Source organism: Talpa occidentalis, unplaced genomic scaffold (genome assembly GCF_014898055.3).
Source record: "Talpa occidentalis isolate TD23 unplaced genomic scaffold, MPIMG_talOcc4v2.1 talOcc4.2, whole genome shotgun sequence".
NCBI classification, from domain to species: Eukaryota; Metazoa; Chordata; class Mammalia; order Eulipotyphla; family Talpidae; genus Talpa; species Talpa occidentalis.
Genome location: NW_023602073.1, coordinates 98,319,934 through 98,346,434, shown reverse-complemented (window position 1 = coordinate 98,346,434; position 26,501 = coordinate 98,319,934).

Genomic DNA, 26,501 nt, shown 5'->3' with positions numbered 1-26,501 from the left:
ATTATCTCATAAATTATATAGAAAGATTTATATTGTCTCCAGAGTACTTCACACAAGTGAAGTACTGTTGCATCAGATGGGAACTTTTGAGTGGATGCAGTGGTATACAAGTAAAATGTGTTGCCTCAGAGATTATAGTTCTTATGTATTGAAAATATTTAAGCAGATACCTCCTGTCAGAGTGCAGCAGAGTGAATTTCTGCACGGATGATTGTCTTTTTTTTTTTTTGAGGTAACATTAATTTAAACACCATATATCGGGGCCTCCCAGGTGGCGCAGCGGTTGAGCGCTGGGTTGCGAAGCTGCCCGCAGCCTCTGCGGTGCCGGTTTGATCCCCGGCTGCTCCCTGGCCACCGGAGGAGGGTCCCACATGGCGCGCAGACCTCTCCTGCCGCCCACTGCTCCCCTCAGCAGTGTACCTCGGTCCTTCTGCCTGCTCTGCTCCCCGCTCTGGCTCTGGTGAATTCTCTCACCCTCCCGCGCTTCTGACTGTACCCAGTGCTTGTATAAATAAATAAATCATTAAAAAAAAAAAAGTTTTAAAAAATAAAAAAATAAACACCATATATCATTATTCAGAGGTGTATTAGATGTATGTTACCACACTGCATGCATCGTCAAGGCATTCATAGTCCTACACTGTAGCCCACTGGGACTTTTTCAGATCTAGGTCCCTATTGTGTTTGTTCGCAATTGCTTCAGTACGAGCCTTGCCTTCAAGATGTCGTATATGAAGTTACTTTTGGTCGAATTAAGGAATGTATCTTCAAAAACCACTTTCTTCAGTGAGAGAATTTTGAGCTTATTCCTGACATATGACTTTGATAGCTTTCTTTTCTTCCTCTCCTATTCTTCATAAGTTCCTGCCGCTTCTGTTGAATGTTGTATTCTCCTTCTCCTCTTCTCTTAATTCTCCTGTTTCTTTCCTTCTTTTTTCTTTCTTCTCCCTCCTACTCTTCTTCCTTCTTGTCATTGTTCTCTTCTTGCAAAAATCAGCTGTGAAAATAAATACCTAGTGTTTTCTTCCAGGGAGAGAATATTTAACATTAGTTGGAGGAGGTCTTATTTTATGTTGTTTTTTAAGATACATTACTTGTGAGATAAAGTGTCTAGTAAAAATACCCAGGCCATCAAAATCTTCATATTTCTAAGAGAAAAAAATGACATCATTTGGAGGTAGTGATGTACACTTAAGAAAGCCCAGGGTATTGAAAATCATTCATGAAGTAAAAAGAGTAGTCAGTTATAAAACATATTGTGTGTGCTTGAAATCTATTAAGATGCTATTGATGAAATTGTGAGAGCATTGAAATTTGTGTGAATGAAACTGCTGATGATGGTGCTGATCCATTCATATAGCTGTTAAAGGAAAATAAAATAAATTTTTACTCTTTTCAAAATTATAGATATCAAGATGGTATATAGCTAGGCTGTCTAATGTGGTAGCCAGCAACCACATATGGTTACTAAACTCTTGAAATGTGTCTAGCTTGAATTGAGATGTGCTCTTGGTGTAAAATATACATAAATTTCTAAATAATAGTGCTAAAAATATCAAACATCTTACTAACACCTTCAAATAGTGACTGTATGTTGAGTTGGTAACATTTTGATGTATTAGGTTAAAGAAAATGTTACAGGGTAAAAGACCTTCAACAGAAAAGAACTTCAATATAATCAGTGTGCAAATAAAGAACAGATAAAATAGTTCCCATGTGAAACACCCAGTTACCCATCCCATCTTGAGTAAATGCCTAGCCAAACAGGTTTGGCCCAAAACAGGACCATTGAGGCCCCAAAACTTGCCACAAGTCTAAGGCACTTTCTTATGGGGACACAGGAAAGTTAGCAAAAGGGCCCAGACAAGTCTGGAAGGAAAAGAAGAAAATCAAAATCAGGATATTGGCTGCCACTGTTAAGCTCCCCATGGATATCTCACCCATGTCTGTTTCAAGTGTCTCTTTCCATGTTCCCCAAGTCCTTGGTACAAGTCCAAGGCCAAGAAGCAAGCACAGCTTCTTCACATGAGTCTCTGCTCCATGTGCCTCCTCCAAGTCTCTTTCATGATCTTCCCTTCCACAAGTCTTCTCTCCAATTTTTCCTCCTCTCTGCTCAGCTCCTCTTTTTCTTGGGTAGGGCAGGGAGACTGGAATCTCCCCTCCCTGGGGATTACCCTATTACAATAATATATTATTCAAATTATCTTTACCTGCTTCTTTTCTCTTTCTTTCTTTCTTTCTTTCTTTCTTTCTTTCTTTCTTTCTTTCTTTCTTTCTTTCTTTCTTTCTTTCTTTCTTTCTTTCTTTCTTTCTTTCTTTCTAGAAAGTAAAGGAAAGTTTATTTATGGAAAAAGACAAAAAAAGCAAGGACACTCAGGTGTGATATACCTGGGAGGGGCAAGAGCCTCTTTTTACTTTCTTAATGTGACTAATAAAAGGTCTAAAATGATACATGTGGCATAGATTTGTGACTCACAGTATATATCTTTTGTATAATACTGAATAATTAATAATGAACTGAATAATAAAACTTTCATAGAATATCTGTTTTGGAACTGGATGGGAGCTTACTTTGATCATATATAAAATAATGAGCTTTCAGTAGTGTCAGTATAAAATTAGTTGCTAAATAAGAACAAGATCCATCAACACATACATATTGTTGAGGGTATCATGAAATGAAATTAAGACTTAGTCTTTGCACTTTGCTCAGCTGAACAATGCTGAGAGATACAAATATTAATAGATAAGAAAGAGAAACTGATAGAGTTGCCATGGGAACCTGGCCACAGTTATACATGACCAATAGGGGCCTCTCGAGAATTCAGGAATGTAGAAACAGGCAAACAGAACCAGGTAGGGCACCTTCTGTAAAGAAGACCCACTGAAACCTGATGTCCCAGCAGATAACTGGCCAAAACTGACTCCCCCATACATGAAAAGTCTACCAAAACAGGATATAAATGGAGCCCCAAATCTTCATGCTCAGACTTCTCCGGTCTAGCCCTCTGCTTCTCTTAGCAGTGTATTTCAATAAGTCCGCCTTTTCTGCTCTCCGTTCTGTCCCTGGTGAATTCTTTCACCCCCATAACTCTGGTTGTATTCCAATATTAGCCAACCACAGTCACGCAGGCCTCTTTTATGCACACATCAAATATATGCCCAAATCTTTTGAATGCATGTAGACATGGCCTCTAAGTCTTCAAATTAAAAGAAAATATATATGCCTTTCTCAATCATGGCTGAGTATGTTTTTTGTTATTTGTTTGATGGAATAATTTAAATCTGGACTCTACTTTAATCTAACAATACAATAGTGAACTCACGATGAGATTGGCATAAATAAACCATTCTCTTTTTCTCCACCATAAAGATTATATCAGTATCATCATTTCTGCAGGGGGCCACAAGCATTATGTATATCAGCTCCAATTAAAGAGGACTTGCTCTGTTGTCATCTCCCTTTCCCTAAATTGTCCTCCAGACAGAGACAACAATAGAAATGCCTACCAGGACCATTAATCTTCCGCTCAGCCATTGACAATCAGGTCTTGCAAAAGAGGATGACATTAAACAGAAACTGCCAAAAGCAAGTATCTAATCTATGCAGACAATTTCTACCAAGCAGAGCCTAAACTTTTTAGAATGGTTGTTACAATTCTATGCTCTCTTATCTTTAGTCTTTATTTCCCTATTCCCTTCCCAAAGTGTTCTTTCGTAGCTTGAGTACAAATTGTAAATATTTCATGATATTTGATTTCATCTAAAGTACTTTGGAACAAAAGTTTGAATGAGATCCTGAGGGCCTAGAATTTTTTTAAATAGCTACAGTAAAACAATAATAGAGCCATTCTGTCACCTTAGGAAACAGCCTAGAGGAAAAAGAACTAGGAAGATCATTGTACTGGTTACACACCAGGCCCAAAAGGAATGGTAACTTCATAAATTATTCTACGGGCATTGCTGAAGTAATTCTTCAGAGTTAGACATTCTAGCGAGTCTACAGTTTTAAGACAAAGAAAGTTGAAAGTTGGAACAAATACCTGAATATTTTAGGTCTCTTGGAAGTTTATGCTAAATTCCAAAAAAATAGCATTCCTATAATTAGAATGACCACATTGTCGATGTATGAAATCTGCAAACAAAATTTTCTGCATAAACTATGAATTTTCTATCTTGTTTGGTTTATATACAAGGTATAAGAAACTTAAGAATCTGTCTCCAATATATTCACTTCTGTGAAAATTAGTGATTAGACACAGTAAGTAGTAAGCAGTCATTCCACAAACTCTGAAAACCATTGTTTGATCAAATTATGTTTTTCTTTTTATAATTGAGGTATATTGACATGTACAATTATATTAGTTTTAGGTGTACATCAGTGAACAATATTTGTAAGCTTTGAGAAATGATCACCATAGTAATTCTAATTAACATCAGTTGTCATACCCAAATCTTTTTATTTATTGTGATTTGGCTACTTTCTATAAGAAAAGCAGAAATTTTTTATTCAGCTTAATAGATAAATAAGTTTTCAATTTACTTATAAAATATAAATAGTATTTGACAAAATTAAAAAACTTGATCTATGCAGGTTTCAAAGGGGTTTACTAAGGTAAAGCTTAGGTATTTCCCATGTAGTCTAGGGGAAGTTGCTATGTTCCAAATCTGATGTGCTTCTTCTCTAATTCTATTGCATAATGTGTACAGAAGATAAATGGTATATCAGTTTAGAGATTAAAAATATTTAAAGAGAACAGCTATAACTTATTGAAAAATTATTATATTCATATCAGTGAGTTATGATCTTCTAGGAGACACCTTAATGTAAAATTGTCTTAACTGAAGTATTATTTAAAACCACAAAAACCCTTTATAAAAACACACTAGAAATGAAATACTGTTTATCATATGTGGTAAAAATTATAAATTTAGGTTATTTGAGATCTTGTTTTTTCCTTAGTGTAGGTACTTATTACTATAAACTTCCCACAAAAATTTTTCTATGTTATGTTTCCATTTTCATTTGTCTCAAGATTTTTTTTTAATTTTTCATTCTGATTTATTTTTGACCCATTAGTTGTTCAACAAATTTTGTTTAATCTCTACATATTTCTGAATTAATCAGTTTTCTCTTGTAATTGATGTATACTTTCATACCATTATGGTCTGAGCTGATGCTCGACATTATTTTAATCTCCTTAAATTTTCTAAGATGTGCTTTGTGACCTAAAAAATTATCCTAGAGATTTTTCCATGCGCACTTGAGAAAAATGTGTATTATGCTGTTATTGAATGAGATAGTTTGTTAATCTGTTAAACCTATTCTATCGTGTAGAAACATATATAGTTTAAAAACCTCCCATACAGTCAGTTGAAATTTTGTAAGCAAATAATTTCTGACATTACATTCTTTTAGAAACAAATAACTTATTATTGTGATGTCCTATAATGCCTAAGTGTGCTGGAGTTGCAATTCAATAGAATGATCTATAATAAATGGAATTCTAATTCAAAAATAATTGAGTTATTCTGAATTCCTATTAGAATCTTCTCTCTGTTTTGTGAGATGAAATATATTCAGATATATTTTAAAAATCATGCATGTGATTTTTAAGAAAAAGAAAATGAAGTATCTCAAAACCTAGGGTCAATGACATCATTAACAATTTTGGACTGAAGCACATGTGGGATCCAAAGCCGGTAAGAAGGGAGCTCAGTCCATAAAATGACATGAGAACCAGTTTTCTATAAACAGCTACTATTTAGAAAAATAATTTTGCCAGAAATAGTGACTGAAATAGCTATGACTCTTTCCCGGGATATGTAACCTACCAGCTGAGGCCTAAAAGTTCGGCAGAGGACCTCCCTGGTGGCACAAGCGGTTAAGACACAACCTGTGAAGCTATCCGCGGCCACTGCAGCTCAAGTTCGATCCCAGTGGCCAGGAAGATACCCACATGGCACAGCAGACCTCTTCTGTCTCACCTGCAGTTCCCCTCAGCAGTGTTCTTCAGTCAATCTGCCTGTTCTGTTTCCCACTCTGTCTCTGGTGAATCCTCTCTCCCCCCACACCTCTGGCCTGTACCCCAGTTCTTGTATGCATAAATAAAATAAATCTTTAAAAAATTTAAAAAATAACATTTCAGCAGAAACCCAAGCATATCCACTAATAGAACTGATGTCAGTGCTAAGTATGAGATACAAGTAGCATTTTACTAGTAACATGGAGAGGAGACACACTAAAAAACAAACCCCTCTGAAGAAAAGTTCCCAAATACCAACTATAAAACTCACAAAGTAACTTAGAAATGTCTTTTTTTTTTTTTTTATAATTTTAAGATGCACTCAACAGACTCAATAAGCAGAGATCACCAAGCTCAAGAAAGTAGAAAACAGGGCCTCCCTGGTGGTGCAGATGGTTGAGCGCAGTGCTATGAAGCTGTGTACAGCCTCTGCAGTGCTGGTTCGATCCCCGCCTGCCGCGGAGCAACCCACAAGGCACAGCGGACTACTCCTGTCCTGTCTCGCCCGCTGCTCCCCTCAGCAGTGCATTTCAGTCAGCCTGCCAGTTCTGTTCCCCACTCTGTCTCTGGTGAATCATCTTACCCTCCTGCATATCTGGCCTGTACCCTGTTTCTTGTATAAATAAATAAATCTTTAAAAAAAAGAAAAAGAAAGGAGGAAATATAGAACAATATGAATAAAAGTTCTATAAATTTTAATTCTTCTAAGAAATCAAGTTGATTAGAATTGAGGAAACACGATTATTAGAGTATGCAGAGGAATAGGTCAGGTATGAAAATGTAGCAATTTCAAACAGAAATGAAAAATGTAATCATGGCAATGAAAAATCCAATAAATACAGAAAATAATAGAATATGCATTTGGATAGAGAGGAACTGAACAAACCTAGAGCTAGATAGAAGAATATCTTTTAGAATGCAGTTTACAGAGATAAAGAGATGAAAGAAAATAAAATTTAAAATGTAGAAAATAGATTAAGAGGCAACTCTCTCCATGGGTATAAAGAGAGAACAAGAGGAAAAAATATGGGAGGTGCTATGATCAAAAAGGTAATTGCTGAGGATGTTTCCAGAATATAAAAGAGATTGAACTTAGAGTGACACGACTGTGTCTTAGGGGATGAATAAAAGTTATTCAATTTATTGAAAAAAAATACAGATAAAATAACATAAAGCTATGAAAGGAAAAATAAAATGCTTGAAGGCAAATGGAAATTAGATATTTAAAGCCTTGTCATTAGTTACATAAACCTGTAGAAGACTGCAGAAATGTGTTCAAAATAGTGAATTCATATATAATAGCCTAAAATTCTACATTCAAGGAGGATCTAATTTACTCAGGAAAATCTAAGGTCTTTCCTGTTAGAATAAATAAAAATGAAATATCTTCTAACACCATTATCATTTAATATTTATATTTTCCTTCTGGTATAGGGAGTTATAAGGCTCTGAAATGCCATAAAAACATTTTCAGGTGTGTGTGTGTTGCACTCATTGTGCTCATTTGATGGACACTTTCAATCTGAAAACTTGTGTGCTATGGGATTGTGGAAAATAATTTATTGATTAATCACCTCACCATTAGCTATGTTTTTAAAGATAGTTAAAATCTATTATGTACTGATATCTTCTCTTTCTCTTTGTTTTAGGTATTTATGTTTAAAAATATTTTAGTGTCTTTTTAGTTAGGCCTGGAGAAGAATAGCATTTATAGCATAAAGACAATTCAACATGTTTAATAGGAAATCTCATGATATCGATTTTGCTGTTTGCTGCTTCTTGCCAGCATTGCTTCCAGCAATCTCCAAGAGGCATGATTATTCTGGTTTTATAAGGCATTTTTCCTTTACAGGATGAGGTTTTATAAAAGTCACATACAAAAGCATTGTAGAACATTCTTACACTAGAATAATGAATTTACAAAAATGTAAAGTGAATAGCATATATATATATATATATATATATGCACACACACACAAAGGAGATGAATATTTATATCATGTTAATTTATCAAAGATCTACAACTTCCTATTACTAAATACTCCTCTCTCATTAAAAATTTAGGGATTTTTACGTGGCAAAAAACAGGGTCATTGAAAATGCCCAAAAGTTTCAATGGAAAGAATGTACAACTAAGGCTTTTCTGGATCCAAGTTTAAAAAATCTAAAGAAGAATGTTATTTGAGAGTGTTTCTAATTTATGACTCCTCCAATGCAAAAAAAAAAAATGTTGTTTAATAACTTCATTGATTAAACTTATTTTTTTAAAAAATATTTATCTGTGCATACAAGAGCTGAGGTACAGCCTGAGGTGTGTGGGGTGAATGGATTCATCAGAGACAGAATGGGAACAGAACAGGTGGGTTGACTAAAAAGCACTGCTGAGGGGAGCAGCAGGCAAGACAAGAGAGGTCTGTTGTGCCATGTGGGTAGCTCCCTGGCTGGAGATTGAACTCATGCTGCAGTGGCTGTGGATATCTTCATAGGTTGTGTTTTAACCCCTTGAGCCACCAGGGAGGCCCTCATTGATTAAACTTAGAGCAAAGAAGTATTTACATAAAATGAGATGGCCATTAAAAAAAAAAAAGGTGTTCAGTAAATAAAAACTGAAGTGAGAGATTGATGATTTCATTGAGTTTATTATTTGTCTCATGTTTGCTTATACTATATTGTTTAGAAAAGATCAAAACTACCATGAAAATATTGTTAATTATTGAAGTCATTAAGATTCTTTGCAATTTTTCATTTAAATGAAATCTATTTCTAAATCTTCATTTGAAGTATTCTTAGTGTAACTACCCAAAGAACACAAAAACATTAATTCAAAAGGAAACCTGCACTCCTGTGTTTATTGCAGCACTATTTACAATAGCAAAGATATGGAAACAACTTAAATGCCCCAAAACAGATGAATGAATCAAGAAGAGAGGTATATATCCACAATGGAGTACTACTCAGCAATAAAAATGATAAACATTTGCAGCAACATGGATGGAGCTGAAAGGGATTATGCTCAATGAAATAAGTCAGAAAGAAAAAGAAAAATACTGGGCATCCCTGGTGGTGCAAGGGGTTAAGCACTGCCCTGTGAAGCAATCCACAGCCTCTGCAGCACGAGTTCAATCCCCCGCCAGCCAGGGAGAAACCCACATGGTGAGGCAGACCTCTCCTGTCACGCCCACTGCTCCCCTTAGCAGTGTATTTCAGTAGATCTGTCTGTTCTGTTCCTCACTCTGTCTCTGGTGGATCCTCTCCCCCCAACCCCGCATCTCTGGCCTGTATCCCAGCGCTTGTATGCATAAATAAATAAATCTTAAAAAAAGGAAAAGAAAAATACCAGGTAGTTTTGTTACAGGGCAGGGTGAGGGACCCCCCAGAACCTCCAAATCTGCCTGTTCTAACTTAGTTTGTCCATCTGCTGCATCAGGAAAAACATACTCTAGTACTCAAGACCTTTAATGGAAAGGAAAATTTTTTTTTAAAGATTTGTTTATTTATTTATTGATTGATTGATTGATTGATTGATTGATTTATACAAGCACTGGGTACAGTCAGAAGCTCTGGAGCGTGAGAGAATTCACCAGAGCCAGAGCGGGGAGCAGAGCAGACAGAAGGACCCAAGTACACTGCTGAGGGGAGCAGTGGGCGGCAGGAGAGGTCTGAGCGCCATGTGGGACCCTCCTCTGGTGGCCGGGGAGCAGCCGGGGATTGAACCGGCAGTGCAGAGGCTGCGGGCAGCATCGCAACCCAGCACTCAACCACTGCGCCACAGGGGAGGCCCCGGAAAGGATATTTAATGAAATTAGTGTGCAATAAAGAAATGAGAAGGGAAAGACAAAGAATATAGTTTCCATTCAAACGCCTGAAGTTATCCATCCCCTCATGGGTAAATGTCCAACCAACCAGGGTTGGTCCAAAGCAGGGCTGCTGATGCCCCAAAGCCTGTCACAAGTCTAAGGTACCACCTGGTGTAGACCCTAAGAAAGGGACAGAAGGATCCAGACAAGTTTGGAAGGAAAAGAGCAAAATTAAAATCAAGTTAAAAGCTTCCACTGTTAATCTCCCACTGGTCTCTCACTCACATCTGCTTCAAATCCAGATTCTTCACTTGTCTCTCTGCTCCATGTGCCTCTTCCAGGTCTCCTTCTGGCTCTCCATCCTGCTTCTTTCCTTCCCCAGACTCCTTTCCAGCTCCCATCCTCCCGGCTCAGCTCCATCTTCCCTTGGATGGGGCAGGGAGCCTGGAGCCTCCCCTTTTCCTGGGGACCACCCTAGTACACTTTCACTTATAGGAGGAACATAGGGAAACCAAATAACCAGTCAAAAAAATAATAAAAGACAAAACTTGCAGGCAAACTATAGATCTGTGGCATGCAGCAAGGGACAGGGAGGGAGAGGGATCAAAACAGGGAAGGGAAGAGCACAGGGGACTGTGCTGATGGTTCACGGATGATGTGGTGGGAGATTTCAGGGACTACACTTGAGGGGAGAAATCAAATATTGCACAAAAATGAAAAATGATGTAAGAAAATAAAAAGTTTCATAAAAATAAAATATTCTTAGTGAATTAAGATATTAAATATTATTTTACTGACATATTCAAAGTATATTAAAGTGTTATTTCCTTAAAATGTGTTGCTTTATATATATATATATATATATCAAAACAATGTTTGCTTATTACATGCCTAAAATCTTTCATTAATTTTGTTTCAAGTGATTCATGCACTAGATATTTTCAGCTTAAATTAAATATAAGCTAATAAGCTAATAAATTAGAGAAAAATTTAGGAGCTTAACAATAAAACTATTTAACTTCTAAATTAAGGATTTATAGTTGCTTTATAAAATATGATAAAGATTTCAGTACTTCAAAAGCACTTTTATGAATGGCTCTATTGATCTATCTACCTATCATCTATCTACTTACCTACCTATCTACCTACCTACCTACCTACCTACTACCTACCTACCTACAGTTTTGTTCATTATATTTTAGATAGGTGATAAGTACAATAAATAATTCCTATGTTGCCAGATAATTTATTATTGTATAGGACAATAATAACTTATTACAAAGTGCGTAGAATTTTACTTTGATATTAGATAAAATATTTTTGAAAGCTCTGAATTTTATTTTTCACTTCTTATTTGTTCTTACCTTTTCTTTGAAATAGCATCTGATTATATTTACTTGAATTGTATAATAGTTTATAATCACTGAGGAATGAATCTTCATGATTGCTTGGTTTGGGAAACAAGTTTTGAGAAGTTACTTGTCTGGTTGTAATAGCCTTGTAATGCTGATTAATGAAAAATGACATATGATTGTATTTCTGGGGTCATAAATTGCTTAATAGTGATTGGAAACAAAATTAAACAGCAGCATCAAAGTGGAATGTGCTCATTGTAACTCTAAAACCAACCTATGCTCTGTCTTGGTGACCTGTAAATAAATTTGCTTTCCCTAGAAAATAGTTAACAGTATTCTTAAAAAATAAATTATTGCCAAAAAATAAATCTCGAGTTATAGATAGTTCTGTTTTATGAAGTCAAGCTACTTTTAAATGCAGACTTTACTATTTTTTGCCTGTGAGATATTTACCACATTATTGAATAATTTTCTGAGCCAAAAATCCTCATAAATACATAAATATGCCATGTCTAATGTCATTAATGAGATTAATTGAGAAGATGTACATAAAGATCTGCTATAGGTCAGATAAACAGAGTATTTTCAATAAATGTTTTGTTGTTTTTTAATTTTTATTTTCATTATTTTAGCAGGCCATAAATAATTATATATTAATCATTTATTTCTAGCAGTAGGTCAGCCTGGATTTCCTCAATAAAATCTCTTCTTGAAATTTTCTTAATATACTATTCAAATTTTGATTTTTTTTAGGTGCATCAATGACCTTGTCAAAAAAAATATGTTAAGAAGCTAAAAGTTAAATGAATTTAGTATCTTGCAGTGGTATATACTTATACTAAAATTGGGTTTTGTGTTAGGTATCAAACAAGTAAACCTGAACATTTCTCATTTCTGGTCATATATAGAGAATAGTCTCTACAGCTGACCAAAATCATAATCTAATTGAGAACCTGCTTCTGTAAATCTAAGCATCAAAACAGCATCATCAATTACATAACTTTGACCAAACTTATTCCCCCAAATCATCACATAGAAGTTTGCTAATTTAAAGCCCTAGCAATGAGTTGAAAGCCACCCCCCAAAAAATAGAGGCCTTCCTTCTGAATACCAAAAGTCAATGACCTTAATATGACCTCTAGCCTCTATTAATGACTCCAATTTGCAAGTCTTTTCATTTAGATTAGAGCTAGTGATTGATGCTGCTGACTGATGTTGCCAGTGTACTTGTAGAAGCAAATACAAATCCTTGCAGAAATTTACCTTTGAAAAAAATTCTCAAATTATTTGAATTGATGGTGGTTACTTTAAATATAAGCTTATAGTCAAAAATCATAAAATACACAAGGATATAAGGTAACATGAGCTCTTGTCTGGAGAAAAGAGAGAAGATCTAGAACTAACAACTGATATTAGAATTATCATAAATAGAATTGGATTTATTTAAGGAGATGAATATATTTAAAATATGGGTAATGACAAAATGATGTAACTGTCTTGAATAGTCACTTAATTCAATGTAATACTCAAACAGCACATAACTATAAAACTGTTTAACTGAGTTATACTTAGAAAGATCTATAATAAGCCTACAATGGGATATAGTTTCATTTCTACTAAATTTGCAAAGATATTGTACCTTTGACAATATTAAATGTTGGGAGAAATGTGGAGCAATGACAAACTCTCATATTTATAGGGTATAAATTAGTACAAGTACTTTGGAAAATAATTGGGATTATTTAGTAAATAGAAGATAGTTTAACCGTAACCCAGGGAATTTTATTCCCAATTATATGCCTAAAGAAACCTTTTACTGGTTTTATATGTGAACCAGAAGATGTGAGTAAAAATGGCCATAGAAAAACTGTCAATAGCACAAATAAAACAAAGTGAAGCAGAAAAGGCAAGTATTTATTGACACTAAATTTAAGAAATAATTCTGGAATATTCATAGAATAGTGTACTGTTCAGTATAAAAGTATATTAATTTCAACTAGAAGAAACAACATGAATGAAAACTTAGATCGTAAAGCTGGGTGTGTAAAGCTGAATACAATAAGTAGTAGCACTCCATTTATGTGAAGTGAAGAATATGTGTAAGTAAACAGTATATATTAAGGAATTTAGATCTTTAACAGATGGTACAACTAAAAGGAAAGACAGAAATTATTGAGGCAAAAGTAAAAAATATATGCAAACTTAGAGTAGGGATAGATAGGCATTAGTTTAGGGAGGGAAACCTGAGTTATATAAAAGGTAGTAATACTAGTTGCAGCTTTGTCTAATCCATATCTTGCTTTTCTTTTTCTTTAAGATTTTATTTATATATTTTTGCATAAAAATACTGGGGTATAGGCCAGAGGTGTGGGGGGCAAGAGGATTCATCAGAGACTGAGTGAGTAACAGAGTAAGCAGATTTACCACAATGCACTACTGTGGGAAGCAGTGGGTGAGACAGAAGTCTGCTGCGCCATATGTGGGTTAGATCTCTGGCTGAGCCCTGAACTCAGGCCACTGTGGTGGCCCGTTATGGTTTAGCTAAGAGACTTAACCCCTAGCCACTAGGGAGGCTCTTGCTTTTCTTTTTTCTTTTTTATTGTGGTAACATTGGTTTGCAACACTGCACATAATTTAGGGGATACAGAGTCATATCTCCTTATATGTGTATTACCACACATGCCTTTCACCAAAGCATTCAGAATTTTTTGCCATAGTTCATTGAACTCCCTCTTTCATTTGCACCCCACAGTCAATTGTTTTTTATGGCATTTTGTCATTTATCTACATACATGCACACACACTCACTTGAATACTTTTATTATCAACTCTGTATTCATTAAATATTTTAAAAGAAAAAAACTATAATTTTGTCTTTTAAATATTCTTATTTTCTTGGGACCTCATTTCTTTGCTCCATGAATTTTAACACTCATTCATAAATTGTTTCTGACTTGAAGCCTTGTGGAAACTTGGGGGTAGTTAAAAGTATTGTTTCATAGTTCAGGCATTTTAAAATAATCAATAGTGAACTAGGTAGATGTTTATATTATATATGAGATAATTATATTTCCTATATTTTCAATGAAGGCAAATGGAAATTTAAAACTTTAAAATGACAATATATAAACTTAGAATATTCATTTTGCAGGTGTCTATTTTTTTAAATATTTGTTATGTGGACTATATGGATTAATCTAGCATATGAACAATTTGCTCTACTTTCAAAGTAAGATTGATTTTTTTATTCTTTTAGGTATCTATATATAGCCACAGATGATGGAGATCATTACATTTAAATTATAGAGTAATTTTCAAATTATCTCAAACTAATAGACTGGACACACAGAAATGCAACTGGGACACGGCTGGAGAGAAAGCACTTTATTTATTTTAATCTCTCAAACAGGGTTCGCACTTACTGAATTTTAACAGGAGTCAATGACTTGATCGCTTCATGAATTCTTGAATGTAAAAAATTTATCTGATTTCAAAAGCATGGTGAAAATCAATTTTGAATTTTCCCTTAGATCAGGTAAATGTATTGCATTGACACTGAAGACACATCTATCTGTCTTTTTTTCTTACAACCCAACTGAAAAACAAGCGAGTAAATTGAAATCTGAGCTGGGTAGTGAAAGAGGGGCCCCTGTGGTATCAATAATTACTTGAAGTTTTTTCTCTTTCTTGGAGGACCTTGGGGAGTGGAAGCCTTTTTCTGTTAGCAACCTTTCCTTTTAACTATTCCTTTCATTTCTCACAAAATCAAATTATTTATTTTTGAAGAGCATTTGATCTAGAACCATGTTTGTTGTAAGTCTTCATATGCATCTAATCAACAAAAACTTTATTGCTTGAAAGTGATACTGGCATATTAAAGATCTGTTGTTTGGATGTTCAACTTCTTTTTCATCCTTTTAAAAAAAAATCAGGGCCTCCCCTGGTGGCGCAGCGGTTGAGCACTGGGCTGCGAAGCTGCCCGCAGCCTCTGCAGCGCCAGTTCCATCCCTCGCCACTGGCGAGGGTCCCACATGGCAAAGACCTCTCTGGCCGCCCACTGATCCTCTCAGCAGTGTACTTCCTCAGTCTGCCTGTTCTGTTCCCCACTCTGGCTCTGGTGAATTCTCTCACCCTACCACACTTCTGACTGTACCCAGTGCTTGTATAAATAAATAAACAAACAAACAAACAAATAAATAAATCTTAAAAAAAATAAATAAATAAAAATCAACCTTAAAAATAAAACAAGGTTAAGTTTCATTCTTAATCAATTTAATTTACAATTAGTCCCAACAAGTATAATTTTGCTTAAAATTGTTACATACCTTTGGGGAAGATGGTTATGGAGATTGTGGAAACATGTTACAGGGAAAAAAGCTTAAATTAGAAAGAAATGTTTTAAAATAAATGTACAGTGTGTCACAGAAAATAACTATTATTATTTTAGTTGCTAACTTTGCATCACCCCTGACCTCCAGCTATATTTAGGTAGTAATAATGGAAGGCTGGAATAGAGAAAGGATTTTAAATTTGTTTTGCTTATTTATTTAGGCTTCAGGAAAGATCCTGAATCTTTATGAAGCTAAACAGTGAGTACCAATAAAAACTATTTTGGGGAAAATATTTATAATTCCTTAATACACATTTGACCAATTTTTAAGCACTAGATATTTTGTTATTTTAGATTATGATAATTTGGGGCTTGTTCATTAAGAATTTTTACAATAGGAGTTATGGAAAAAAAATCCTGCTGAGAGAAAATTAATAATGAAAGCATGATTTTTAAAAATTTTGTATTGTATTTCATTTAGATGAAAATCCAAATTCAATAAAATAAGGAAAAAACTGACTTTTTATTAATGTCTTTAAAAAAATTGAAGAGTTTTCTTTCTCCTATCCAATGAGAATATGCCAAATTGCCCACAGGACTCATCTAAGAAGTTTTCAGAGCTTGATTAATTTTGCCCCATCTTAAGAGTTATGTTCCATTTGTTATACTTATTAAATAATATTCACAGTTGTTAATTAAAATATGCATTAGTCATGCATGTGTTTACCAGTGGAAAGAGTGATATTATTAACTCAGTGACCTTTCCCTTGTTTTATCTGTTAGATGAACTACTATAATTGAATTTAGGATTTGACTGAACATATTCTGTGCAATGCTCGAAGACTTGGGGTCATTAGGTAACAGTTAAATATTGATTTATAAACATGATAAACCTTTCACTGACTGCAGAAATTGTAGATAAATCAAACATTGCTGTATATTTTGTCATACTAGTTTAAGATACAGAAACAACAAAAAAATGTTTTATCATCTTGCTTTTATTGTAAGTAGGAGCCACAATCATTTAAAAACTCCCGGTTGGAAGCAGTTATAGTTAATGTTCAGCTCATGAGGACATAAGGATGATTACATATCTTGGACTAATTTGTTTTGCTGGAATTGTGTCAGCTTAATAATCGTTCTATACCATTCATCACAATTTTTTTTTTATGTCAGGCAATGACTTGGATAATCATTTAATTCTTCAAGTTCCTTATGCAAGATATTTATCCATGATAACTGAAGACTTGCATTGGCTCTTGTTTACCTGTATGTCTTGATACTTGGTGAATGTCACATAAGGAAAACAGATGACAATCTAATCAAGGAAAATCGATATTTTAAAGCTCTTAGAACTCTTTGTTTTGCATGTGTATGTGCTTGTATAAAAAATTCACATTCATTAATTAGTTAAGCTTCCAAAAATAATGTGTAGCTAGTAGATGCATTTTATACAAATATGTCCAACAATAATTAATTTCTAAATTAATTAGAATATAAATAATAAAATTCTAATGAGAAGATGAATTATGATGCCATAAGTGCTATGATGTTTCTTATAACTTAGACTTCTATCCTAAAGTTCCAGCAAAAAATGTTTTTATATCATTGTCATAACCAAAGCATACTCTCCTAGTTTTCTAATTACAAATATTAGGCTGTTCCTGGAAATAAGACTTTCTTCACTTGACCCCCACAACCTTCCTCTTCTTCAGAGTATATTTAATGTACTAAATATATTGGTAAAATGAGAACCTTAATGCAATTTTGTTGCATAGAAGATCATCTTTAGTGGTAGAGTTCAGCATTTTGAGAAAAGTTAAAAGCATTAAAGAATTGAAAAACCAAATTATTTTTGTCATTAAACTATTGTTGGCCAGCATTGAAAGTGCTACTTTATTAAACAATATTTTTTTCATTTTAATAATGTATGATTATATATTTAATAGGTACATTATAATGCTAATAAATTTTGTTCAATAGATAAATGGCACACATGTGTATCAAGATTATTAACTGAGCAGTGCCTTTAAATGACCTTTTGTCCTTTGTCACATTAAGGTGCATGTTAATATATGCATGGGTATGTAAAAATGAATGACTTTATGTGAATGTCAGTAAGTAGTTTTGTAGTTCAACTCTTCTAAAAGTATTCTGCTCAAGGCATAGTTCAATGACAGGTGAAATCTTGCTAGCTCCCAAGAGACTGGCACACTTTCATATACCGATAGCAGATCCTCTCTATTTCAGCTCTTACTTTCCTCAGAAACATGTTATGTCCAAATACAAACTATACAGAAATAATTTAGTTAAAACAGTCACAATCCCTTGTAAGCCTTCATCAAATTCATTGCTGAAATTTTTAATTTCCATAAAGTGTAGAGATGAACTTTCTTACATGATTTGTAAGATAACAGGAAGAACTGGCTGCATTCAGAGTGCTTAGGTATCACTCTCTTCACCATTTTAGCACATACTTAAAAAATATTGTCACTCTGCAAAATATGAGAAAAGGCACTGATTCAAAATGAGGGGTTTGTTATGTTTAATTTAAGGTTAGCTGTGTGTCACTAACAATGTTCTTTAACTGCCCTGGGCCATGGTTTTCTCATCTGTAAAATATGACATACACGCAACAATTTCTAAAATCTCTTCTCGCTGAATTAATTATCTGATACTAAATTGTGTGTTTCTCTGATTTTAATGCTCAATTATACCAAAGACTAGAAATTTCGCCTAACATGTAATGATAATAACATAGTTTCATATTCTAGTATGAAATTTGACATCAAGAAACAATTAAGTGCATACCAGTAGTTGACATTTTAAAAGGACAAGTAGAAATTACTAATTGAAAAAAGGAGTGGACCTAATTGCGATGCTGACTGATTCATAACATACATTTAATGAAGTTTGAGCTAAGGGCTTTCTGTTTGTTTGATTTTGTTTTTAGGCAAAATTAAAAATGACAAACTACCAATCTTTATGCCCTGGAGCTCTTGAGCACTGCAAAGGACCCCAGGGCCCCTCACCCATTGAAGACAATAAACTCTGGCATGCAAAGTAAGTTCCAACCAGAGAAGCTCCACTTTTATTTGTGACTCACATCAGTATTTTGCATTATGTTTTATGTGAAAAAGTTAAATATCCTAAGTTTAAAAACAACTGAGGTAAAAAAAAACATTAGTGTTGAAATTTTTTTTGTAGCACTAGCGACCATCCTTGTTAGAATTTTTTTGACTAATATCATTCAACTTTGTACCTGTGATATTTGTGGAGATATCCAGGACATTTAATCAACTGCGCAGTTTGCATGGCCCTGGGGAGGAAATTGTATAGGTTTGGGTCAGGAAATAAACATCTCAAGAGCTCTCAGTCAACTTGGACTACATCTAATAAGATGAAGTTAAATGAAGTCATATTTAAAGTTTATTATTTACATTTAAAGTAAAATAAAAAAATAGATTAATAAGAAAACCCAATATTACCAAGAGGTGCTAGTACCACTTGTACTAGTATTAGTATATAGAGGGTGAAGACTTAACAGCAGTAATACAAAACAACCTAAATGAATAAAAAGCAAAATGAAATCATTAACAATTTAGAAAACATACAGCAGAAGTTAAAAAAGTGAATTGCAACCGTGTATAATACCATAACATATATGCATACTACAAAGAGGACTTTTGTCTATGTCATTGGAAATGCAGCAGCTCAGTACAGGGAAGGGGAGAATCAGATCAGATCTCATTCTGTTATTGTGCAGACTGCATGGTGTCCCAGGACCCCCAGACTTGCAAACTCTAAAGGGGTTGCACCCATCACATAAAGGCATAAAAGCTCTTAATGCAGAAGAGCTTTAATAGTATTAGTATGCATAGAGAGAAAATAATAAAGGATAATAGTTACTCAATAAAACACCCAAAGTTACCCAGCCCCTTGAAAGTAAATGCCCAGCCAAACAGAGTCAGTTCCCAGCAGGGAGATTGAGGCCTGAGAGCTCATCACAGCTTTAAGGCACCTTCTATCAGGGAACTATAGGAAAGGGGCAGGAGGGACCAGGCAAGCCTGGGATGAAAGGAACAAAATTAAAATACAAATCAAGATAAAGGCTGCACTGTCAGCCTCACCGTGTGACTCTCACCACGTATCACATCCAAGTGTCTCCATATGTCCTCCATGTGTCTTCTCCAAGTCCCCCAAATCCCTGGTGCAAGTCCAAAGCTGAGAAGCATCTCCCTGCTCCATGGGTCTCCTCCTCCTGTAGCTCTACTCCAAGTCTTCTAACTTTCCCTCACCACTCAGCTCTACCTTTCATTATGTTCACAGAACATAAAACCTCCCTTTTTGATGGAGACTCCTCTCTATAACAATGCTTTGAGCATTCAGAACTTAAAAAAAAAAAACAAAAATGGACCAAGTCTTCAGAAATATCCAATTCTCCACTTGGGAAATTCTAAAACCAGAGTGTGAACTACAAATTGGTGAGATTATGAAGCTATTTAACATAATATTTAAAGCAACATTATTATTCTGAAATTTGTGATCTTTAAAATATTTCAAGTCTAAAATTGATATATTTTGTCAGCTATCCCAAAAAATTAAGAAAATTTTTTATTGTTTACTGAGCAAAATATCAAAATTTAATGATTCAATGGAATTATAAGGATTTTTTTTTTAGTATGCATGCCTTGCAAAAATGTTTCTGAAATGAATGACTATTTTGTATGGCGTTAAAGATGACTACTTTTTGAAGTCAACAAGAGTAAAAATAAACACTAATCACAAAAGGTCTAAAAATATTGTCATTGACATAAAGGCAGATGTGATGAAATTGGTGTAAATCTATCTCCTTATTCTTGAGAACCAGGGTTTATTTGTGATCAAAAGGAAAACTACTATGAAGGAATGGGGTAACTGCGTATATTCTCCTGAGTAAAAGAAGACTTTCTCACCATTGTAACTATGGCTCATAGGATAACATGCACTAATACTATTATAATACTATTTCCCATGTTAAGCATATAGTAATGAAAGTATTTTCTTGACATTAACCCTTAAAATGAGATTCTGTGGTAAAATGAAAATGACCAAAGAAAATGAATGTACCCATATAGTACAACATTCCTTTCAAACTCCTCATTCCACTTCTTGTTAAAAGAAGTGTTTCTATGTGGAATATGAGTTTTCTATAACTTTCATGAAGCATATGGTAGGGATGGTGGGCAGAATAATAACCCTCCAAAATGTCCATATCCCAACCCCTGAAACTTATGGATAATGTGTGGTACATGACAAGGGAGTATTACAGTTGCAAATAGAATTATGGTTTTAATCGGATGACTTTAAAATAAAAAGACTGTATCTTTGGTTATTTGGGTGGACCAAAGATCCTTACAAAGAGGAAAAGAATCAAAAAAGGCAGGATTAGAGTGATGCCATGTGAGAATACTTCACTGACCATGGCTGGCTTTGAAGGTGAAGAAAGAGAACAAGGAAACATGGACAGTTGGAAGGCTCTAGAAGCTGGAAAGAAACACAACAAGCAAACGAATCCTCCCTTAGATCCTCTGTAAAGGCCTGAAGATTTGCTGACACCAATCTTTGCTTACAAGATCCATGACGGGCTTCTGACCCCAGCACAGTGAAGTAAATTTTTGTAGTTCTAAGTCACTAAGTTTGAGGTAATTTCTTACAGGAGCAATAGGAAAGTAATACAGTGGGTAATAGGTGCAGAATGACTTAGGTTTGGGAATTTTTTTCTACTTTGATTTCTTTTCTAAGAGACTTTCTTAAGTATTTTGCAGTAGCCTTTTTACCAATGATTCACTTGACAGCAAGAGAATGTTTTACAGCATGGATTGTCTACTAAACAACCTAATCAAAATATTATTAAACAATTACACTGCAGTAGGCTGTTTAATGAAGTGTTTTCAGTGTGGTTTGAACACTAATAGCAACAGTGTTAAGCTGCTTTGTGCTCTGTGTATCAAGGAGCTTGTAGTAATGTGAGTAGACTAAGAGCCAAATAAATCATGAAGCACCTTTGACAGACAATATACTTGTGCCAGTCTAAATCTTGCTGGGTATTGTTATTGTGCATGAAAATGGGAAAAACATAAGACTATTCAAGAGCTTCCACACACTGTATATCATGTTAAAGTCCCTGATAACTAGGTGCATTCCAAGCTTCCTCCAGTTAGATGACACTTCTATTGGCTTGATCTGAATTTGAATCTGAGTATACATTTAAAAGAACATAATCTAAAGTTAAGTCAAGTAGTCTTGAACTACTCTCTACATCAATATGTAATTTAAAAATAGTGCTGATATTGAATTTGGAAAAAAATACTTCTAGAATTATGGAAATAATGCATAACATGATTGTGAGGTAAATCTAAATAAAAATAACGCCAATATACTTGAAGATATGGTTACAGTGTGTTTTCAGTGGTTTTTAAGCAGAAAATTTCCATCTGGCCAATTATTTTTTTTCTTCTTCTGTGCTTCTTCATTTGTAAAATAGTTCCAGATCAGAAAGTCATTATAATGTATTTTGTTCATTAAAATGATAAAATATTAAAAAAAACCACAGTATTAAACACCATTGATAGTCACAGAGAAATGGAAAAAAAAGAATAAACTGAAAATTTATGCAAATAGCTTTCAAATTATAGACTAGTTTTCTCTACTTCAGTTGTCTGTTTTTCTGAGTGTTCTCTTTTGAACAAAGAATATTAGAATTGCTACACTGAAAACAAAGAAAGGTATTTCCAAATGAAAGACACTTTTCTCTCTCATGATTGTTTCTAGGACAGTGGCTCCTCAGAGAGAGATGATAGAGTTTAGTAGTATGATTCTGATGATATCATTGGATTACAGAACTTGGTGATTGAAATTCAGCCCAGGCATAACTTGGAGCACCCTATACGAGTGCTACGAATGCTAACAGAGTGTTGTGTTTCTCTCCCGCTGCCTCCTTATCTCACTACAGTCCCTTTTAAGAAATCTCTAATTCCTTTACATGTCTGCATTTGATAGTTCCCCAACACAGTGGAGTCCAGCTGTGTATCTGCTATGTATCTGCTGTGTAACAGCAACAGGAAATTACTGTGTGGACATCTGTCATTTCTCTTTGTTTGGGTCTGTTGGTCCCTCTCTTATGAAGTTAAAGAGTCCACTCAGCTGCTCTCAATGCAGTCATCGCCACCTATCCTTCCCTGTTTCTATCTCCATCACTTGTCATCTTAATACTGAGGTATTTTGACAAGTGGGATGAATTCTGATTAGCTGTGATTATGAAAGTGGACAAGAGAAGTTGAGGGCAGTGGATGACACACTATTTCACATTTTACTCTTCTCTAATTTATATCTATCAAGCAGATCTTAGAGTGTTATCCACTCAGCATTCTTCAAATTGAGTCATTTTCTCTAATAGTATCAGTTCTGCTGATGTTTCTCTAAGTCTAGATGATTATTGCAGAATGAGGCTTCAATTGTTAATGCTAAGATCATTCTGTTTTGAGACTAGTGGAGAAAATTTTTGTTTATTTTTCAAATCAGACGACAAAAATCCTATAATCTTCCAAATCTTTCAGACTAAACTTTGCTTTTTAAAAAAATGTTAAAGTCTGAATCCAGTAATAATTAGTAACTTCTATTAAAGGGAAGGCTATTAGAAGAATCACAGATTATGTATCTATGCCTTTAATGCTTCACAGGAAAAAAAACACAGCTTATTACTAAATATGAGGATACGATATAGTTACCCAAACATGTATAGTGGTATATTTTTTCTAAAACAAAAATGAAGTCAAGAAATATAGTTTTAAATAAATAATAAATCAATGTATATTATTACATCTTATATGCTGATGTACAAGATATTTTATTGAGGTATGAAATTATTAACTTGTTCTAAGGATTAATTTTTTTAAAGTTCTTAACATAAACAATTTAAAATATAATTAAGGAATGCAAAAATTCAATTGTTAATTTTATGTATATAGTCACTAAATCCAGTTAAGATTTTAGGTAATATAATACCTGTTAACCCAACTCTCTTCCCAGAATTTGATATTTCATGAAACCAAAACTAAAGGAAGAGCTTTTTGATTTCCGGTCAATTGTTTTACTTGAAGTTTTCCATAGATATGTATAATATCCTAACATTGGTTTAAAACTCCAATGGACTTGTTCCCTTGAAGCTCTAGTGTTTTAGCTTTTGCTCTCTTATTCCCTTGTTTTCATTATTTTTACATACAAGAATTGGGGTATAGGCCAGAATTGTGGGGAGTGAGAGGATTCACTAGAGACATAGTGGGAAACAGAACAGGCAGATTGACTGAAATACACTGCTAAAGGGAGCAGGAGGCGAGAGAGAAGAGGTCTGCTGTGCCAGGTGGGCATCTCTCCGCCAGGGATCGAACTCGTGCTACAGTTGCTGCAGCTAGCTTTATAGGTTAGGTTGTTTCTTAACCCCTTGCACCACTCGGGAGGTCCATTTCCCCTTGTTTCTAGACACATACCAGTTTTATTTTATTTTTATATATTTTTTTATTTTTTTAAAGATTTTGTTATTTATACAAGAACTGGGGTACAGGTCAGAGGCTTGGGAGGGTGAGAGAATTCACCAGAGACAGAGCAAGGAGCAGAACAGGCAGACTGTCTGAAATACATGGCTGAGGGGAGCAGTGGGTTTCTCCCTGGTGGGCCTGGAATGGAACCCGCGCTGCAGAGGCTGTGGACAGCGTCACAGCGCAGTGCTCAACCTGCTGTGCCACTGGGGAGGTGCTAACACATACCAGTTTTATATTGTTGATAATACTGATGCTATGGTGATGGTAGAGCTAAAACATAGTATATATTTTGTAATTACCTTTATAAGATTTGCTAAACAAATAGTTAATTATTTAGCTAAAATTAATGCTCTTGCTTTCTTATAGGTTACTTAGACCCAAGGTCAGCTATACAAACTCTGAGAGTCTATTTTGTAATGCTTTGCATTCTCAAAATATATGCAGAGTAATAAGGCTCTAGGATATATTTGGGGTTCAGCTAATAAGTAGAAAAATAGATACTGAAGCTCAGGTCATCAAACCATTTCTTTTTACTTTATTTTTTTCAGTTGAGTTCCTTTTTTTTTTTTTTAATATATTTTTAAAGGCTCTTTTTTTTTTTTAAGATTTATTTATTTATTTATACAAGCACTGGGTACAGTCAGAAGCACGGGAGGGTGAGAGAAGTCACCAGAGCCAGAGCAGGGAACAGAACAGGCAGACCAATGAAATACACTGCTGAGGGGAGCAACGGGTGGTAGGAGAGGTCTGCACGCCATGTGGGACCCTCCTGGTGACCGGGGATCCAACCGGTGCTGCAGAGACTGCTGGCAGCTTCCCAGCCCAGCACTCAACTGCTGCGCCACCAGGGGAGTCCCTCAGTTGAGTTCTTATTGGATTAGGCCATGCATAATAAAATTATCACAGAAAATGCATGAGTTGTTCAGAATCTCAGATCCTATTACACTTACAGTGGATTGGAATGTGTGTCTCACCAATATCTCCAGGCAATCTGACAATCACATGAAAGTTTGAGATGCACTAGCCCAAATGGTCTTAGAACTGTCACCCAGTTTGCCTTCTTAGGGGCAGGCCTGCCGCTGAAATCTGGTATGTTACCATTCAAAACAAATTGTTGAGATCAGAACTTCTGGCTGGATCTCATTTTCTTTTCTTTCTTTCTTTTTTTTTTTTTTTTTAAGATTTATTTATTTATTTATACAAGCACTGGGTACAGTCAGAAGCGCGGGAGGGTGAGAGAATTCACCAGAGCCAGAGCGGGGAGCAGAGCAGGCAGAAGGACGGAAGTACACTGCTGAGGGGAGCAGCGGGCGAAGAGGTCTGCACACCATGTGGGACCCTCCTCAGGTGGCCTGGGAGCAGCCGGGGATCGAACCGGTGCTGCAGAGGCTGCAGGCAGCTTCGCAACCCACCGCTCAACCTCTGTGCCACTGGGGAGGCCCTTGATCTCATTTTCTAACACTTCATGTTGCCTGCCAAGAAAGATGGCCCTCTTGGGTTCTTGATAATTTGACCCTTTAGTTTATACCTCTTTATGATTTGCAAGGCTTTGTGTTGGTTCCCACTATCTGACTAAGGTTATTTTTCTCAAATCATTTAGAAGCATTGTTACCCCTCATGCACTTAGCATTAGGTATTATTTACACAGACCTACCATTGTTATATTTCTTAAATTTTCTAATTTTTCTAAGCCTTTCCTTTCTGTAGATTCTTGTGCCTTCTTTATATTTTAGTTTTTAAAAAAGGTTAGGGGAATGAGGGAAAAAGAAAAAAAAAAGAAAGAGCCAAAAAGATCACTACTTAAATAATGTGAAACAAGATCAAAGCAAGATTTTGAAAAATACAAATTCATTGCATACAATAAGTTACCTACTGAAGGAAAATGGTAGAAATTGCATGATGAATGTTTTCTTTTGTTAATATTTGGAAGAGAACAAAAAAACTTGAGGACATTTTTGAGTTATACAAATTGTCCCATCTAGATAGAGTTTGCCATTGGTTATGGAGTAATTATCTTTTTAAGGCAATGAACTAATTACTGTGTATTACTATATTACTGTGCATATTACTATACACAGTAATATAAATTTAATACAGAAAAATTATAATAAAAATGTACAAACATATGTATACCACACACTATAATAATTAAAATAAATCTCTTTATAATCACTCTCCAATAAAAAAAGTACAGAATATTTAGTGTTAAAAGTTGTAAGTCCACAATTTCTAGTTGCTATTTGAGTACCTGATATGATCTAAAAAATCACGCTCTGTGTTAACACTATCATTATAAGCTTTAGCTCTTTAGAAATGCTGGTAGCAATGACCATAAACTACAATGGAAATGAAAGCAAAGTTCTTTTCAAGTTTTGAAAACACATGTTATTGTAGGTTGATATTTTCTTTCTCAA